The sequence below is a fragment of the Scyliorhinus canicula genome, chromosome 1 (assembly GCF_902713615.1).
Source record: "Scyliorhinus canicula chromosome 1, sScyCan1.1, whole genome shotgun sequence".
NCBI classification, from domain to species: Eukaryota; Metazoa; Chordata; class Chondrichthyes; order Carcharhiniformes; family Scyliorhinidae; genus Scyliorhinus; species Scyliorhinus canicula.
In genome coordinates, this window is record NC_052146.1 from 258,707,942 (window position 1) to 258,729,300 (window position 21,359).

A 21,359-nucleotide genomic window follows, 5' to 3' on the forward strand; every position below is an offset into this window, starting at 1 on the left:
AAACTACAACCAACAATTTCTAGGAGGTTATATAACACATTTGATCTCTCGGACTGCCCCTGTCTTCTGCCCAACAATCACATGAGCATCACATCCTGACTGGTGATGGACACTAATTTTAGATATGTCCCTTAAAGGTCTATCTCAATAGACACTGCTACCAAAACTGCCTCTGTGATAAGTGGATTGGCAAGGGCAAGGTTGAGTAGCCTTTTCCATGGTGTTGGTTCACTCACCACCTGCCACGTGCTTAGTCTGGCAGATATGTTTAGTCAATAGTGATGCTACTCAATCACTCTTGGTAATGGACATCGATGTCCCCCAACCAGAGTAGATTCTGTCCTTGTCATCCTCTGCTTTTTCCAAGCGGTGTTCAAATATAGAGGAGCGTTGATTCATCAGCTGAGGAAGGGCAGTGGTGGGATTCTGCAGGATGTTTAATCCGATGCCACGGAACATAGAACATAGAACATAGAACGATACAGCGCAGTACAGGCCCTTCGGCCCTCGATGTTGCACCGACATGGAAAAAATCTAAAGGCCATCTAACCTACACTATGCCCTTATCATCCATATGCTTATCCAATAAATTTTTAAATGCCCTCAATGTTGGCGAGTTCACTACTGTTGCAGGTAGGGCATTCCACGGCCTCACCACTCTTTGCGTAAAAAACCCACCTCTGACCTCTGTCCTATATCTATTACCCCTCAATTTAAGGCTATGTCCCCTCGTGCTAGCCACCTCCATCCGCGGGAGAAGGCTCTCGCTGTCCACCCTATCTAACCCTCTGATCATTTTGTATGCCTCTATTAAGTCACCTCTTAACCTTCTTCTCTCTAACGAAAACAACCTCAAGTCCATCAGCCTTTCCTCATAAGATTTTCCCTCCATACCAGGCAACATCCTGGTAAATCTCCTCTGCACCCGTTCCAAGGCTTCCACGTCCTTCCTATAATGAGGCGACCAGAACTGTACGCAATACTCCAAATGCGGCCGTACTAGAGTTTTGTACAACTGCAACATGACCTCATGGCTCCGGAACTCAATCCCTCTACCAATAAAGGCCAACACACCATAGGCCTTCTTCACAACCCTATCAACCTGGGTGGCAACTTTCAGGGATCTATGTACATGGACACCGAGATCCCTCTGCTCATCCACACTACCAAGAATTTTACCATTAGCCAAATATTCCGCATTTCTGTTATTCTTTCCAAAGTGAATCACCTCACACTTCTCCACATTAAACTCCATTTGCCACCTCTCAGCCCAGCTCTGCAGCTTATCTATGTCCCTCTGTAACCTGCAACATCCTTCCGCACTGTCTACAACTCCACCGACTTTAGTGTCGTCTGCAAATTTACTCACCCATCCTTCTGCGCCCTCCTCTAGGTCATTTATAAAAATGACAAACAGCAACGGCCCCAGAACAGATCCTTGTGGTACGCCACTCGTAACTGAACTCCATTCTGAACATTTCCCATCAACTACCACTCTCTGTCTTCTTTCAACTAGCCAATTTCTGATCCACATCTCTAAATCACCCTCAATCCCCAGCCTCCGTATTTTCTGCAATAGACGACCGTGGGGAACCTTATCAAACGCTTTACTGAAATCCATATACACCACATCAACTGCTCTACCCTCGTCTACCTGTTCAGTCACCTTCTGGAATTATATGTGCGATCCATAGGATCTATCTTGAAAACTTCCAGGCCCACTTCTTCCTGACTGTTTACCATTCTGCCACTACCTCTGGTAAGTATGTGCAGCCATTGAGACACAACATAACATGGATGGCGATAGAGGCATCTGGGACATTGGGTGAATGGTATGATCAGGGTGGGATTTGTGGGGCTAACAGGGTTTCACCCAATGGTCGGAGGACCAACAAGAACCCCTATCAGTTCTGTGGGGAAGACCCGATGGAATCTATTACTCCTCAGGCACTTAAGTGGCCACTGTCAGGCCTTCCTTGTGATTGAGGTATTTGGCAGTGGAAGTCTGACTTAATTGTGGGAGGTTCTCCTGTTACTAGGAAACTGATACCGGACCTTTTCCCATGTTCTCCTGCTGCCGGGAGACATGGGGCCGCTCCCATGATTAAGTAGGTGTGGTCACCATGCTTCCCTCTGTGAGGGCCTGCATTGAATCCAGACAATTTGATTAATCTGTGGGACGGGTCTCCTAATTTTGGTGTGAGTCCTCAGGCATTGATGAGGAGGATGCTGCAGCGTTGACTGCACTGAATGTGTCATCGTCATGCTCGGTGCCTTGGTCAATGTTGGGTGGTCCGATCAGGATCATCATGATTGAAGTTTGTTGTCGCAGTTTGAGACAACTCAATGGCTTGTAGGGCCGTTTCAGAGATCAGTTGGTCTGGGAGTCACATTTAGGTGAGACTAGGCAACGATGGAAGATTTCCTTCTTGATAGGACAGTAGCACACCAACTGGGCTTTTCTGACAGGAGTTTTGTGGTAATCACTATTGACACTAGCTTTTTATTCCACATTTATGTTCCCTGGCTGCTATGGTGAAATTTGAGCTCATGACCCCAGTTCATTAGTCCAGGTCACTGGACTGCTCCTCCAGAAACATAACCACTGTGTTTTCAGTACCCACAAATCCTCAAGTGTAATCATCGTGTCTGGAATTCTAGAGTGTAAACCTTACACTGAATTCACTCAGGCCTGCCAAGAGGAGAACAAGCTTTGAGGCTGAGAATGTAAGGATCTGTATTCTTTACCCATTAAACTTAATTTATGGTGTCGGTTTTGTTCAATGTGAAGCTAACAAGGCTATTGTATGTTTTAATCAAATTAATCCTTGAAATTCAGCGTGGGTGTAGCACAGTTTAAACTTTTCCATGACTGACACGGACATAAATGCGATCCGAATGACACTGGAAAATATTAACCTTGAATGTGGTGAAAAATGTTATCATCGTCCTTTTGGAGGGGCAGCCAATTGGTTCTCCCAGTTCTTAACGTTATCATGTTTGAATGACTCATAAGACACTAAAGCATTTTTAAACCAACTTTTAAATACTATTCCATTAATTTGATTTTGACAGAAAGATTTTCTGGCACTGTTGTGCATTCAAGAGTTTGCAATAATTAATGGCACTGTCCCAAGTAAACTTTGACCTCTCACCTGGGGAGGTTAATTGCTCAAAGGAAGGAGAGCTGCACAGAGTTACACAAAGTTGATACACGCCCAGATGGTATCTGCTTACAGCCTAATTTTCGAGTATGAATTTGCTTCTTACTGTTTGCTTCTTGAACATAAATAACTCTTCCTCTGAACAATGTTATTCAATTTTCAGAATATTTACCGAATATAAGAATTCACATTAAAACATCACCACGCCAGGGCCCCGTTCAAATCTGGCCTTGGGTGACTGTGTGGAGTTTGCACGTTCTCCCCATGTCTGTGTGGGTTTCCTCCGGGTGCTTTGCTTTCCTCCCATACTCCAAAGATCTGCAGGTTGGGCGTATTGTCCATGTCAAAATTGCCCCTTACTGTCCAAAGATGTGGAGCTTTAGTGGGGTTGCAAGGATACGGCAGGGGAGTGGACCTAGGTAGGGAGCTCTTTCAGAGGTTCGTTGTAGACACGATGGGCCGAATGGTCTCCTTCTGCACTGTGGGGATTCTATAGACCCCATGGAAGAAAGAAGACGGATCTCCAAGAACACTCTGAAACTGGACGATGGACCTCCTTGATGACAATGAACCTGGAATATTCACCTGTAGATATTCACCCCCACCCACTGCTGTTCCGGGATTGGATTGGATTGGATTTGTTTATTGTCACGTGTACCGAGGTACAGTGAAAAGTATTTTTCTGCAAGCAGCTCAACAGATCATTCAGTACATCAGGGTTGCTGGCAGCCTTCACCCCAAACTCCAAGAAGTAGCCCCTGGCATTATTCAGGTAAGTCCTGACTCCTGCACGCCATGTTGTTCCAGGTGTGTTCTGGACTGGTGCTTTTCCTCCTGGTGTTGCTGAGAACTAGGAATAGGTGGAAGATTCCAGTCAGGCCTTCAGCTGTATCCCCATTAGCGGGATGCAAATCAGCTTCACACCAGCCTCCAGCGGGGTTCCCAATCTGCCATGGCGGGTACCAACGGAAAATCCCATGGGAAACTCACACTAGCGTCAATCCAATTCTTGGGCCTCCTATCAAATTCTCTCCCCTCCGCACCACCCGCCATTGAATCCCCTGATGGGGGCTTGAGAGATTTCTACCCACAGAAATAACCATTCTGCCCAAGCAGTCCATGCCAGCATTTGTGTTCCACTTGAGCCACGTCGATCCCTCCTCATCCAACTCTGTCAGCTTAGCTATCTTCCTTATATGCTAAATGAGGCAGCACAGTTGCACAGTGGTTAGCACTGTTGCTTCAGAGCACCAGGGTCCCAGGTTCAATTCCCAGCTTTGGTCACTGTCTGTGCCGAGTCTCTACGTTTTCCCTGTGTCTACGTGGGTTTCCTCTGGGTGCTCCGGTTTTCTCCCACAAGCCTCAAAAGACGTGCTTGTTAGGTGAATTGGACATTCTGAATTCTCCCTCAGTGTACCCGAGCAGGCGCCGGAGTGTGGCGACTAGGGACCTTTCACAGTAATATTAATGTATGCTACTTATGACAATAAAGATTATTATTATGTATCGAAACTATTTGCCTCAACTGCTCCCTGTGATAACAACTTTCACGTTCTCGCCACTAGCTGAGTAAAGAGTTTTCTCTGATTTCCCAATTTGATTTTGTGGCGACCAAATTAGTTTGATGGCCTCTGGCTTTGCTCTTCACTGTCAACAGAAATCCTTTCTCTGTCATAATCCAATCAAAATATTTTCTAATTCTGAAGACATCCAATAGGTCACTGCTCAGCTTTATCTTTTCAAGAGAATAGGTTTCCAACCTTACCTGGTAGGGAAAACCGTTCTGTTCTGGAACCATCCTTACCAATCTTGTTCTTTTAATCCATTACCTCTTCATCCCTTTACTTAATATGGGGACCATTGGCGGGATTCTCTGTCCCACCGCGCCACATTTCTGCCTCAACCCACCGGCGGGATTCTCTGTTTCGCCGGCCGGTCAATGGGGTTTCCCATTGTGGGGCAGCCCCAAGCCGTCAGGAAACCCCCGGGCTGATGGCAAAATGGAGCATCCCACTGGCGGATAATCCCACCCATGACTGTACACAATGGTTCGTAACTTCCAAGTATCTGCAAAAAGCCACGACCCGCTGAGACTGGTAGAGAAACATGCGCACTTACCTGCGTTCAGAAATCGCGGCGAACCTTCCTGATCCAGTAGCAGCCTCGGGCCTCCCCCGGGACAGTCTGTGCAGGCTCCAGCCCAATGCAATATTGATGTAGACACTCCCTCCTTGTGATGCAGCAGCTATGGGTACTCACATTGAGGTTGGACATTTAAACTACAGAATTAGAATGAAGACAGCAAGCAACAAGCTTTACAAGTCTTTTAAAGGCACGTAGTAGTTTTTCTGACAGTTTTCTTTGCTCTTTCTTTTGTACAGGCATTGCCATTGTTATTCTTTGAAAGTAATTTTTTATTTTCTTTTTTATGATTTAACTAGATTGTTATTTACAAGTGAACATAGGTTTTGTTATTTATTTTAAATGTGTGAAACTATTTAAGTCGGCACTGTATTAGTATGTAACATTACGTGCTGCATGCTTGAAAGTGCTCATATGAATTTAGATTATCGTCAGAAAAGTTTTAAAGTGCCCCAGGGCCTTTTGCTGTCATTGTCCTTGTAACGTCTGATATGTTAGAAGAAAGCCATTCGGCCCATCGAATCTGCACCAACACTCCGAAAGACCACCCTACCCAGGCCCACCCCCCCGCAGTGCCCCCTTAACTCCAGCTAACCTTTGGACACTAAGGGGCAATTTAGCATGGCCAATCCACCTAACCTGCACATCTTTGGACTGTGGGAGGAAACTGACGCACCCGGACGATACTCACACAGACACAGGGCGAACATGCTAACACCACACAGTCACCCAAGGTGCAAATTGAACACGGGTCCCTGTTGTGAGGCAGCAGTGCTAACTAGTGTGACACCCTATTATCCATGTTACATATGTTTCTGCCTTGTTTACTCAGTTATCTCATTCATTGATCATTACCTCATAATTAAATGTGTTTTGACGTTTCAGTAAAACATTTATAGAAGCTTGTGAATTTTAATGGGAAACATTGATTGACAAAAATAATTTTTTTAATGTTGAAAAGTTAACATTAAAGTTGTGTAACTTTATCAGCTGAACAATGGTTTTATATTTAGTGGCTTTAATAAGCTACTTTTAGTGATTTTTGCATTTGTACTCCATGATGACTTTGTTCTTCCACTCAAATTAGATCCTTGTCTTACAAGCACTGAATGACCTTATTTATTTAAACCAAAATGTAATACTTAACACTTGCCTCTTGTAGAACCCGAATGGGAGAGACAACAGGAACACACGATAGGGTAGAAATGAACGACAGGTTTATTACAATGTACACTAACCTACGAAAGACTAACTCCTCTCCCAGAAGGGCCACACTCCCTGACCTGTACCAGTTTTTATATTGTGTGCCCCCCCCCCCCTCTCCCAACTCCCAATTACTGGGGGAGTCCATACTTGGTTGTGTGAGGAGAAAATCGAATGGAGCACAGTCCTTGGTTCCCAAGGGGGCTAAAAAAGCTCTCTCCCATCTAGTCCAGAGAAACATCCATGTCCTCTTCCCTGCTTATGGAGTGGACGGCGGTCTGGTGTTGATGGGGTGAGCCCGGGAGGTGTGTAACGGACCGGCGACCGATGTTTGCGGCCTGGCCGACGATGGTACCAGCGCTCCAGGTGGCTGGACCACCACAGCAGTAGGGCTGATATCCATGTCCGAGTCGGCGTTCGAGTCTTCCGATGAAGCATCAGGCATCTCAGCTTCTTGGGCTTCGACAGGCGGAGGTGACGGTGACTGGCATGGCACTCTCGGCGGCAACGGGCACTGCAGGCATCTGGGACTGGCGTACCCGGATTCTCTTCTAGGGGCTCCCACGTGCGGCGACGGATGTGGTCCAGGTGGCTGCTTGCTTCATGTCCCTGCGCCTGGATCGAAACAAAACTGGACCAGTGGCCCGGAGGACCAGGCCCGGGTCCCATGTGGCGGCGCCGCCAATATTGCACATGCATACTGTGACCTCCGATTTGAACTGCGCCGACCTGCATCCGTCTCAGGGTGGTCCTGCTGCTGGTGGACCCGAGCACTGATGTCAAGGATGACCAGGCTGAGATAGGTCCAGAGCCAATGTCCCGTCAGCAACTCTGCTGGTGCCACACTCGTGGTGGCATGGGTGTCGTCCGGTAGCCGAATAGAAACTGGGCCAGTCACATCTCCCAAGACTATGTGGTCTGATTTTTCCTCGCTGTCTTGAAAGTTTGGACCACACTCTTGACCAAACAGTTCGATGCTGGGTGGTACGGAGCGGTCCGTACATGTCTAATTACCTTTGCGGCCACAAATGATTCAAACTCCTTGCTGGTGAACGCAGCCCCGTTATCCAACACAAGCACTTTGGATATGCCATGGGTGCTGAATGTGTGTCGCAGTCTATCTACCGTTGTCTTTGAGGTCACGGTCTGCACCTTGTGAATATTGAGCCATATCGAGTGGGCGTCCACCATCACGAGGTATGTACCTCCTGAAATGTGAGGTCTATGTGAACGCAGGCCCATGGTTTTCCCAGCCATTCCCAAGGGGGAATTGGTGCAGCGGACAGGTTCTTTTGGCACGATCCCAGTGCTGGACCACCTTCCCAATGTCTGAATCGATCATGGGGCCCCAGACATAGCTGCGGGCATGCATCTTCATCTTGGACACTCCCGGGTGTCCATTATGGAAGTCTTGTAACAAAGGCGCTCGACCGCATTCAGCTCCAGGAGCTTTGACATGTCGGCTGCAGATCGTTAGGCAAAACTCTATGCATGGTAGCATTGTGGAAAGCGCAATCGCTTCACAGCTCCAGGGTCCCAAGTTCGATTCCGGCTTGGGTCACTGTCTGTGCGGAGTCTGCACATCCTCCCCGTGTGTGCGTGGGTTTCCTCCGGGTGCTCCGGTTTCCTCCCACAGTCCAAAGATGTGCAGGTTAGGTGGATTGGCCATGATAAATTGCCCTTAGTGTCCAAAATTGCCCTTAGTATTGGGTGGGGTTGCTGGGTTATGGGGATAGGGTGGAGGTGTTAACCTTGGGTAGGGTGCTCTTTCCAGGAGCCGGTGCAGACTCGATAGGCCGAATGGCCTCCTTCTGCACTGTAAATTCTATGTAAATCTATGTAAATCTATGTAATGGACCATGTGCCTGACACTCGATAGCTGAGGGTCCGTCTGGATCCGTTTCTTTACAAGAGCCGCTGTGACCGGCAAGGAATCCATAAAGTGGAGGGTCGCTACTACCTCCGCGGCGGAGGCCAGGACCGGTGGTCTTGTGGATAGGAGCAAGCGGCTCAATACCGGCATGTGGGATCTGGGTGTCTGGGCGGTGTTCCAGCATGCATTCATATGTTGCCAGGAACAATGCCATGGCTGGACCCTGGCAGATGCGATCGTGGGAATCACTCGATCCTCCTTGAATAGTACCAGTAATGGTTTGTGGTCTGTCTAGACCGCAAATGTGTGGCTATAAACAATCTGATTGGCTGGCAGCTCTAGTCCCAGCAGTGCCAGAAGCTGCAGTGGCCAGTACTGGGACTGCAAGCAGTCCCCAGAGCCACAGGCCAAGGAGGCCAGGACCAGGTACGTTTTGGCGTTCTCAGGGTAGGGTGGAGAGGTGAGGCCCAATTTGGGGGGCGGGGAGAGCGGGGGGAAAAGGGAGAAGGAGTGTTGGTAGAGAGGTCGGGGAGAAGAAACATCCACGGTAGCCAGACTTTTTCTGGGGAGGGGGAGGAAGAGGGAAATGGTCCTAAGTTACCTTTAATTGACCACATAAGGGCCACTATTGGGGTGACCTAGGCCTCACCCACTCTACTGTAAAATTAAGGTGAGGTTGGGGCGGGCAAGAGGCCAGTGGAAAGGCTGTGGCCCGCTTATGATCCCGTCGTCATGGGAACATAAAATTCTGCGCAACTGCAGAAAGTAATAGCCAGCAGGACGAGAACTTTACAATTAAAGCATTGGTGGACAAGAAGCCATTTTATTTTTTTAAATTTAGAGTACCCAATTCATCTTTTCCAATTAAGGGGCAATTTAGCATGGCCAATCCACCATTGGGTTGTGGGGGCGAAACCCACGCAGACAATGTGCAAACCCCACACGGACATTGACCCACAGCCGGGATCGAACCTGGGAGCTCGGCGCTGTGAGGCAGAAGGGCTAACCCACTGCGCCACCGTGCTGCCCAAGAAGCCATTTTAAATCAGTGAGTTAGGTTTTATGGGTGAATAGGTGTGGGTTAGGGTATGGGCAGCAGTGGGTTGTATGAATTCAATTTTATCAAGGGTGAAAAGCAGTGGATAAAACTAGGAGACCATCAGAATAGATAAGCCTGGAGATGACGAAAGCATGCTTGAGGGCGGCAGATTATCTGAGGCTGGCTGGAGACAAGCAAGATTATTAAGTCGTCAGTTATTTTAATGGAGAAGTTGACAGCTTGAGACTGAGTCAGAATCAAATATGATGCTGAAGTTGTAAACAGCCTGGTTCAATTTGAGAGAGTAGTCAGGGAGACGGATGGAATCCATGATAAAGGAACTGAATTCTTGACGGGGACAATCATTTTGGCCTTCCCAGTGTTCAATTGTAGGAAACTGTCATGGAGGAATGGATGTCAGACAAATCTTTAGACACATTTCTTCTGGACTACTGACCAGTCAATTTCCCATCCCATCAATTAAATTGATAGCTGATATTCCACCCCCCTCCCCTCCCCCAGGTTCTATCTGTCCACCTTCAAATCTACAGTCTCTTCTCACAAACCTTGACATTTATATCCTTGCAAACCACCATTCCATCTCCAACCATCCTTTCCTCAACCACGTCCAAGAACATGTTGACACCTCCCAAATTGTCCCCGTCTTTCCTGAAACTTTATGTTCACCCTTCACACCTTCCATATGAGAGGTGGCCTCAGTTCAACTACACATGCCTCAACCTGATTATGAAATGAAAAGGCCAACATGTGTTACGTCCAACATCTGGCACCAGTTGGTATTGCCATAAATGTAATCATTCTGAGATCTAAATAACAACTGCCAGTGTTGACAAATTAAATAGAGCCACCTCCCATCTATTGTAACATTACTGTAAACCTTCCTTAAAACAAATAGGGACTGGAGGTTTCTTTGTGGGAGACACTGCCAGGGAGAACTGGATTTGCTTGCTCTTGTGTAATCTACTCACTTATGTTTTTGATTAAATTGATACCAACTAAATGATGCTCACTATGTCCAGTTGCCAGTAATGACACAACAGTCATTAGTAGTTTGAAAATGTTGGAACAGGGCTTTGTTCAATGCTAATAACTGATCACAAACATGTGGTAATGCCACATTTTGCTGCATGCATTCCATTCTGCACTCAAAATAGCTGAATCTTATATGAAGTTATCTTTTTAATAACTAAAATGATGACACCCACAATAACACATAAAGCGATTGGCAGGATAAAGGATCATGTTGTGCATTTTACCAGAGTGATTGTTACAGTTAGGGATTGTAAAGTACGGCGTAATAATGTGAGTGAAAGATGAAACCCATATTATGTGATATACTGTGGTTTTAATTTACATGCAACACCTAGGGCGGAATTCTCCGACCAGCCGCCGGAGCAGCGCTAATCACGCCACGCCGCCCCAATGCTGGGACGCGATTCGGAGAATCGGTGCCATCAGCGACGGCATGGTTGGCGCGACACCGGTCGGGGTATGCGCCGACTCTCCGGCCCAGGCCGGTGCGCCGATTCTCCGGCCCGGATGGGTCGAGCGGCCATCATCAAAAAACCAAGCCCCGCCGGCGCCGTTCTAACATCCTCTGAGCCGGCAGGACCTCGGCATTGAAGGGATCAGGGGCAGCCTGTTGGGGGGGGGAAGGGGGTCCGACCCCGGGAGGGTGCCACTGTAGTGGCTTGGCCCGCGAACGGGGCCCACCGATTGGCATACCGGCCTCTCTGCCCCCGGCCTCCTTTCCTCCATGCCGGCTCCAGTCGCCCTGCGCCATTTGGCGTCAGGGCTGGCGCAGGGAAGAAGTCGTGGGGAAGAAGGCACACAGACCCTGTGTGCCGGTTTCAGGCCGAGGTCGGCAGCTGGGGTGGCATAGGCCGCTCCAGGGCCGTCTTAGCCCCCTGTGGACCGCAGTATGGGGTCCCGGAACAGGCGCCGACGCCGGAGTAAAACACTCCCGTTTTTAGTCCGGCGTCGGCGCTTAGCTGCCCAATGGGAGAATCCGGCCCGTGATTTCTCCTTTTAAGGAAAGGGAATGTAATTCCGAATGAAACAGAATTAAAAAGGTATCCGCATCCAGACAGTTGGCTTAAGAGGCCTGCATGTTACCGAGTACAGGTATCTTTGGGTGTTACCTCAAATGTATGAGTGATTCTAAGGAATAATAATAATCTTTATTGTCACAAGTAGGCTTACATTAACACTGCAATGAAGTTACTGTGAAAAGCCCCGAGTCACCACATGCCGGCGCCTGTTCGGGTACAGGGAGGGAGAATTCAGGATGTTCAAATTACCTAACAGCACATCTTTCGGGACTAGTGGGAATAAACCAGAGCACCCGGAGGAAACCCATGCAGACACGAGGAGAAGGTGCAGAATCCACACAGACAGTGACCCATGCAGGAATCAAACCTGGGACCCTGGGGCTGTGAAGCTAACCACTGTGCTACCGTGCCACCACAGAATGATGTGCGCTAGCTCACACAAAGGGAATCCCCTCACCCAGTTAGTTCAACTGGCCAATAGTCTGTAACAAAGTCCTGCTTTTAACCCTAATTCTTGACTGGCCAGTGATTACATGATTGACCAGCAGGTCCTTGGGATCGAGGATCATTTGCTTCCACTCGTGGTTCAATGGGTTCTGAGATGGAGATTGAAAGCAGAGAATTGCTGACTACAACCTGATTCCCCTTTACATTCTCCTTCAAATAAAGTGGGTTAAAATGAAAACTTAAAAGTGGCTAGTTTGGCAACAAATGAGAGCAGAAGAGCTCTCGAGGAGGAATAAAAAGAGCTGCTATTATCTCGTTATTTTACTACATATATCCATCAAAATAGACTTCAAAGGGATACGATAGGAATACTCTACCTTTAAAGTGATTCTTTGAACATTAACTACTTTTACAATGTTGACGTATACTGCCTCATGCAAAGCCTGTAAGATGTAAGCTGACACTTTATGGCAGTTAGGTCATTGTAATTGTTTTTGATGAATGGCTATTGCCAGTTCATGAGTCAACATCATAACTCTGTTATTAATGTTTGTGAAATAAATCTCTTTAAAAAAAAGTTTTTTTAAATTCAGGACAGACAAACCAATGGCTCTTATTACTTAGTTCAGGGCGCCCAGTACAGCATTCCAGGAAATTAATAGAGATGATTAAACTGGACTTCTCTTTGCACTTTTCACAAGAAATCTTTCAGCCAATGAAAAGCAATAGGAATAGCTGTGGGGGGGGGGGGGGGGGGGGGGGGGGGGGGGGGGGGGGGGGGGGAATGCAAAACATTCTGGATGTTCCTGTATCATCGTTACCATTTATTTGGGGAGTGGTGGGGTATTCTGTACTGAAAGTTCAATCCTGGATTATTGCACAATGATTGGTTTTTCCTTTCACTGTGTGTGGGGTAGGAAAAGCAAGGCATTCCCATTAGATTGTTGGTTTCTCCATCTGTATGGGAAAAGAGATGGAATAAAACTGCTAGATGATAACGACACCAGGAGGGTGCTTCCTGGGCATCACAGCTGCCTTGTTAAAATCATAATACTTAATACCTCAAGGATTGCAATGGCATCCTTGCCACAACAAGAAGACAAAGGATGTTTAAAGAATGATTTTAAGACACCCTGAGCTGGTGTGTGGTCAATTCCAGCCCTACAGGCCCCGGAGTCTCAACACAAGTGAATCAACCAATCATTTGTCTCTCATTTCTGAGATCTTTGACCCTTGACTGCTCCAATGACTTACAGGCATCAGATCTGTCAGTGAAACACAGATGTTTATTTATCACAAAGATAAGACTTATTATACTTATAAAAGAAGAACAGCCAGCTAATCTACTACTCCCTCCTTTTATCATCCCACCTTCCATCCAAACACACAGAAGAAAAAGGGGCAAAATGATAGGGATTAAAATATGAGATGGAAGATGAAAACTGCCAGAGAGTACAACAGGATATAGATAGACTGCAAAATTGGGCAGAGAAATGGCAGATGTAATTTAACCCGGACAAATGCGAGGTGATGCATTTTGGTAGAGGCAATTCAGGTGGGTGCAATAAAATAAATGGCAGAACCATCAGGAGTATAGAGATGCAGAGACATCTGGGCATAAAACCATAAGACCATAAGACATAGGAGCAGAATTAGGCCATTCGGCCCATCGAGTATGCTCCGCCATTCAATCATGGCTGATATTTTCTCAACCCCATTCTCCCGCCTTCTCCCCATAACCCCTGATCCCCTTATTAATCAAGAACCTATCTATCTCTGTCTTAAAGACACTCAGTGAATTGGCCTCCACAGCCTTCTGTGGCAAAGAGTTCCACAGATTCACCACCCTCTGGCTGAAGAAATTCCTCCTCATCTCTGTTTTAAAGGATTGTCCCTTTAGTCTGAGATGGTGTCCTCTGGTTCCAGTTTTTCCTGCAAGTGGAAACATCCTCTCCATGTCCACTCTATCCAGGCTCACAGTATCTTGTAAGTTTCAATAAGATCCCCTCTCATCCTTCTAAACTCCAACGAGTACAGACTCAGAGTCCTCAAACGTTCTTCATACGACAAGTTCTTCATTCCAGGGATCATTCTTGTGAACCTCCTCTGGACCCTTTCCAAGGCCAGCATATCCTTCCTTAGATACGGGGCCCAAAACTGCTCACAATACTCCAAATGGGGTCTGACCAGTGCATGCAGGTCTACAGATCCTTAAAAGTAGCAGCACAGGTGGAAATGGTGGTAAAGAAAGCATGTGGCATGCTTACCTTCATGGGACGGGGTATCGAGTATAAAAGCTCGAAAATTATGTTCCAAGTATACAGGACGTTGGTTCGGCCACATTCGGAATACTGTGTCCAATTTTGGTCACCGCACTACCAGAAGGACGTGGAGGCTTTGGAGAGAGTACAGAAAAGGTTTACCAGGATGTTGCCTGGTATGGAGGGTATTAGCTATGAGGAGAGATTGAATAAACCGGGATTTTCCTCCTGAGAGAAACGGCAGCTGAGGGGCGAGCTGATAGAAGTTTATAAAATGATTAGGGGTATAGACAGGGTGAACAGTTGGAGGCTTTTTCCCAGAGTGGAAATGACAATTACAAGAGGATACAAGTTCAAGATGAGGGGGAAAAGGTTGAGTGGAGATGTGCGGGGGAAGTTCTTTTACACAGAGGGTGGTGGTAGCCTGGAATGCACTGCCAAGTGAGGTAATTGAGGCAGATACATTATCGACCTTTAAGACTTATCTGGATGGCACATGAACAGACAGGTATAGATGGATACAGGCGGTTGGTCTAGATAGGACATGTGATCGGCACAGGCTTGGAGGGCCGAAGGGCCTGTTCCTCTGTTATAGTGTTTGTTCTTGTTTGTCCTTGCTTTGTTGAAGTCAATGCAGCAGTAGGTTGTCCTTCAAGGACATGGAGTGATTGAAACCAGCGGTTGGATTGCTAATGAGTATCTTCTGGCAGTAACAATCTGTCAGAACTCCCAGGCTGTAGGATTCCATCTACGGAGTCACTTTAACTTTTATCAACATGGGCCTCAACTCCAAAAGAACAGCCTTAGGCTTGTGTAATACTTTTTCACAGTAACTTCATTGCAGCATACTTGTGACAATAAGCAATTACTATTATTATCCGGGCTGATACCAAGATCCTTGGATAAGCGGCAGTTGTCCTCCCAACTCATCCATGTGGCTCAGAAACTTGGACTACGTGCACACACCACCTCAAGGCCGGGAGAGGTCGCATCAACACTGTCTGAGAGAGATTATCCACATCAACTGGTAAGAGAGGTATATTAATCCTTGAAGGAGCAAAGATCATTGGCATCAAGGCCATGATCACCCGAAACCAACTCCGCTGAGTCAGCCACGTACTTGGGATGCCAGAGTCCTGACTTCCAAAGCAAATCTTCTTCGCCAGCTCATAGAAGGCTTGTGGCAAGAGGAGGACAAAGAAAGAGCTTCAAAGACACCCTGAAGAGTTACTTCAAAAAAATGAAACATAGATGTCAACACCTGGGAGACCCATGCTCAGAAGAGACCTACTTGGAGAAGCCCCCTTATTGAAGGTATACAATTCTTTGAGAACATTCAACAGCAAGAGGAAATCCAGAAAAGCACCTGCGATCTCGAGTCCAAGGACCAATCCCACCTCTCGGAACCACACACCAAGTGTGCAAATGAAGACGCAGCTCTAGGATCAGGTTTATCAGCCGTGCAAGGACCCAGAGATCCCAGGACCAGTGACATGGGGTGCCTTCGGTGGACAATAAAAATTTAGCGAGGGATCACTGAAGAGGAGGAATATAAGTAAGCAACGTTACTTTTGATTGAAATTATCTATCTCTGTGATTTATTCCAAAATGTACCAAAGACTGGGGCGGGATTCCCCAACCCCCCGCTGGGTCGGTGAATCGCCAGGGGGGTGCGGAGTGAATCCCGCCCCGCCGCCGTGACGCCAGGTGCTGAATTGTCCGGCGCCAGTTTTTCGGCGGGGGCGGAAATTGCATTGCACTGGTCGGAGCCGTTGGCAGTGGCCCCGGCCATTCTCCACCCCGCGATGGGTCAAGCAGCTGCCCGTTTTCAACCCGATCCGCCGGCGTAAATCAAACTAGGTCCGTATCGGCGGGACCTGGCTCTGCGGGTGTCTACAGAGTCCTCGGGGAGGTGCGGGGGGATCTGGCCCCAGGGGGTGCCCCCGCGATGACCTGGCCCGCGATCGGGGCCCACCGATCCACTGGCGGTCCTGTGTGGGCACTCTTTCCCTCTGCGCCGGCTGCTTCAACCTCCACCATGGCCGGCGCGGAGAAGAACCCCCCTGCGCATGCGCTGGGATGCGCCAACTCGTGCCGGCTGGCGGAGGCCCTTCAGTGGGATTCCACACCTTCAGGGCAGCACGACACCGGAGTGATTCATGCCACTCCTCGTCGCTGGTATGGCCCGCCCCGCTGGGTAGGGGAGAATCCCGCCCACGGAACTGAACTTGAGACAGCCGGGAGGGAGATTGTGTTCCTGGTCCATATGCAGATTACTTCTTCAGACTGCCAAAAACAACCAGGGTATAGTAATAGAAGACATTTAAAATTGGTGTTCTGGTCACATGCGGGCAATAGTAAGGGATGACATCGGTGCTATGAAGGATAAGGTTGAATCCATTTGGGTGGAAATGAGGAATAGTAAGGCGAAAAAGTGATTGATAGGAGTAGTCTATAGGCCACCAAATAGTAACATTATGGTGGGGCAGGCAATTAACAAAGAAATAACTGATGCATGTAGAAATGGTACAGCAGTTATCATGGGGGATTTTAATAGAAAGCAAAGAGTGGGGATTAATGGGTGTTTCTCTGGTTTGCAATCAATAGCTAGTGGTGTCCCTCAGGGATCAGTGTTGGGCCCCCAATTGTTCACAATTAACATAGATGATTTGGAGTTGGGGACCAAGGGCAATGTGTCCAAGTTTGTAGCCGACACTAAGATGAGTGGTAAAGCAAAAAGTGCAGAGGATACCGGAAGTCTGCAGAGGGATTTGGATAGGTTAAGTTAATGGGCTAGGGTCTGGCAGATGGAATACAATGTTGACAAATGTGAGGTTATCCATTTTGGTAGGAATAACAGCAAAAGGGATTATTATTTAAATGATAAAATATTAAAACATGCTGCTGTGCAGAGAGACCTGGGTGTGCTAGTGCATGAGTCACAAAACGTTGGTTTACAGGTGCAACAGATGATTAAGAAAGCGAATAGAATTTTGTCCTTCATTGCCTGAGGGATGGAGTTTAAGACTAGGGAGGTTATGCTGCAATTGTATAAAGTGTTAGTGGGGCCATACCTGGAGTATTGTGTTCAGTTTTGGTCTCCTTACCTGAGAAAGGACGTACTGGCACTGGAGGGTGTGCAGAGGAGATTCACTAGGTTAATCCCAGAGCTGAAGGGGTTGGATTACGAGGAGAGGTTGAGTAGACTGGGACTGTACTCGTTGGAATTTAGAAGGATGAGGGAGGATCTTTTAGAAACATTTAAAATTATGAAGGGAATACATAGGATAGATGCGGGCAGGTTGTTTCCACTGGCGGGTGAAAGCAGAACTAGGGGGCATAGCCTCAAAATAAGGGGAAGTAGATTTAGGACTGAGTTTAGGAGGAACTTCTTCAGACAAAGGGTTGTGATTCTATGGAATTCCTTGCCCAGTGAAGCAGTTCAGGCTCCTTCATTAAATGTTTTTAAGATAAAGATAGATAGTTTTTTGAAGAATAAAGGGATTAAGGGTTATGGTGTTCGGGTAGGAAAGTGGAGCTGAGTCCACAAAAGATCAGCCATGATCTCATTGAATGGCGGAGCAGGCTCGAGGGGCCATATGGCCTATTCTTGCTCCTAGTTCTTATGTTCTTATGACCTCTCTCTTTCTCTCCAGAATGGTTTGATTATTCTACATAAGGTAATTGATAGTTCATGTCTGGACAGGCCTTAGCTATTGTGTTCAAGCCTGGGTGATTTTTTAATGTCCAAATCCTCACTTCTGAATGGACCATTGTTTTCTGTTATGAGCTACAAAGGACCTATCAACATCTTTTCTCTGGCCATTGTCCCTGTAGACTTTCTATAATGCAAATACTGTAGTGCGAGCCAATCACAAGTTTCCGTTCATCTTTGAAGTAATTTTTGACATCAGCTGATGCGAGATGCCAGAGGTGATTTGCCTTGACATGTCCTAATTGTAATCCCCATTGCAAACTTCCAGAGTTGACGACCTTATAATAACAGTTGTGTCAGGTGACTTTGCTTCGTTTAAAACTTCTTTTAAAGGAATTCAATATATATTTGACCAAACGATAACATTTAAGATGAATATTCCATATGTCAACATCACATAATTATAACACAAGCCAGGAGTGCAATTTGGATACTGTCACGTATACTGAGGTACCCTGAAAAGTATTGTTCTGCATACAGTCCAGACAGATCATTCCATATATGAAAAACATAACACATACGATAGATGCACAATGTAAATACATAGGCATAGACATTGGGTGAAGCATATAGAGTGTAGTACTACTCAGTAGAGAAGATGTGTGGGGAAATCAGATCACTCTATAAAAGGGTTGTTTAGGAGTCTGGTAACACTGAGGAAGAAGCTGTTTTTGAATCTGTTCTCAGACTTTTGTATCTCCTGCCTGATGGAAGAAGTTGGAAGAGTGAATAACCCAGGTGGGAGGGGTCTTTGATTATGCTTCACATTTTCCCAAGGCAGCAGGAGGTGTAGACAGAGTTCATGGATGGGCTGTGTTCACGACTCTCTGTAGTTTCCTATGGTCTTACGCCGAGCATGCTGCCAGAAACGATGCTTTCTAAGGTGCATCTGTAAAACAATGTGGACATGCCAAATTTCCTTAGTTTCCTGAGGAAGTACAGGCGCTGTTCTCCTTTCTTGGTCATAGCTTCAATGTGGGTGGACCAGGGCTGATTGTTGGTAATGTGTACACCTAATGGAAAATTCCTAATTTTCCTCGATGAATATGGCTTCAACAACACTCAAGAAGCTCAACACCATCCAGGACAAAACAGCTCACTTGATTGGCATCCCATCGGTTGCCTTAAACATTGAATACCTGCGCATTCAGAATACAGTGGCAGCAGTGTGTGCCATCTACAAGATGCACTGCAGTAACCCACCAAGTCTCCTTCAACAGTGTTAATTGTATCAATTGAGGTTAAATATATGCATTTGGAAGGCATTGATCAGATGGTTACTTGAGTACATATAAAGGGATACTTACTGACATGGCATGCGTTGAATTAGGAGGTATATAACCAATAATGTTTCACTCTGAAAAAATATATATCAAGTAAAGATTGGCTCTGGTTTTTTCCTTGACTGATTGGCTGCTTTTCACAGTAACTTAATTTGAAGCCCACTTGTGACAATAAGAGATTTTCATTTAGTTTCATTTCAGGAATATAACCAATTAGACTTTAGCTCTTCATAGGCCTGATGCTACCATCCTGCCACAGACCAGCAGAACCATGGATGTTTGCTCACAAATTTTAATTTGTGATTGTTAACACATGGTATGTTACACTTATAAGGTACAGCACAAGATCTTTAACAGCAACAAAGTATCAGCTTTTATGTACACCTTACAATCTATCAAAGTCAATAATTTTGGACACATCCCTGAAATATATTTGAATATTGACAACCATATTTACCATTGCCATTCAAGAGGGCAGCACGATAGCACAAGTGGATAGCACTGTGGCTTCACAGCACCAGGGTCCCAGGTTCGATTCCTCGCTGGGTCACTGTCTGTGCGGAGTCTGCACGTTCTCCCCGTGTCTGCGTGGGTTTCCTCCGGATACTCCGGTTTCCTCCCGCAGTCCAAAGACATGCAGGTTAGGTGGATTGGCCATGATAAATTGCCCTTAGTGACCAAAAAGGTAAGGCGGCGTTGTTGGGTTACGGGGATAGGGTGGAAGTGAGGGCTTAAGTGGGTCAGTGCAGACTTGATGGGCCGAATGGCCTCCTTCTGCACTGCATGAAAATTAAAATTTGAAAATCGCTTACTGTCACGAGTAGGCTTCAATGAAGTTACTGTGAAAAGCCCCTAGTCGCCACATTCCGGCGCCTGTCCGGGGAGGCTGGTACGGGAATGATTCTCCTATCTGAACGGGGCTAGCAGGGCCCGGCGTGCTCCTCGCAGCTCTGGCTACCGATACGGGGCCCTGCACTTCCGGTTGGGAGTACGCGCACGCGCACGGGGCTGCTGGCCTGCTTGGTCTGCTTTAAAAGCCAGCGATTTAGCCCAGTGAGCTAAACCAGCCTGCATATTCTATGTTCTAAGAGGAATTATATATCTTGGAGATGATGTGAACAGTAGTTTATTTACAATAAATAGTACTTATTTTTATAATACATTTAGCAATTTCAGGCACATATAACCCCAAATTCAGAGAGTTGCATTTATATTACTTTCAGCCCGATCCCAAAACATTAATGGACCTTGGGCTGGTCCCATTTTGCACCATACTCCCACACCTTTCACTTTGTGCTTAAAGGGTGACAATGTATTTATTTTGAACAAAGAATAATAATGAAATAAAAGCAAAAGCTCTGCTCTTGGTTTAATTACCTAACAAATTTTGTGTTTTTGTTCAACAACTTAACTAAAGCAAAATGGGAAGTTTTACCATTCAGAAGTACAATAAAGCAGAGAGTGGGTTCCAACTCTTTCAGTGGGGGAAGTGATTGATACTCAGTTGCTCAGCTGAATTTCATCTTAATTGGAATTCTACTGATGGTAACTTCACTGACAACAAAAGTTGTATGTATACTTTCATTACAAAGGTAAACAGTAACAAAACTAGATAGTGATAGGCTATTCTCGCCTCCTGGCAATATAAGGAAATGGTTAAGTTAGCTGTCACAAATATCTTTACAAATATAAGTCAGCCATTATTCCAAATGTATTATTGATTTCACCACATAAAATTTGCAACAGATGTTTCATTCTCTTTTGATTAATGCTTTGTAAATTTGAGGGAAGTACTGTTTCTTGCACTCCTTTTTAATCTTTAAGTACTGTCTGCTGAAAGGCACAGCAATAGCAGAAAGGGCAGTAACACCTATAACCAGAGACTGCAAATCGCTAAGGCTCCAAGCCTGTTCTTTTTGTTGGTCCCCCAATACAGCAAACAGACGTCCTGGAAATTAGACTGAAAGCAACCTGCAGAAAGTCCATGGGTGGGATTCTCCAATAATGTGGCTGTGTCCCCTCTCCAGCATCAAAACACGGGCTTTTCACTCTGGACTTTCCTGAAGAAAGTCCAGAATGATTCTCCTGTCTGAACGGGGCTAGCAGGGCCCGGCGTGCTCCTCGCAGCTCTGGCAACCGATACGGGGCCCTGCACTTCCG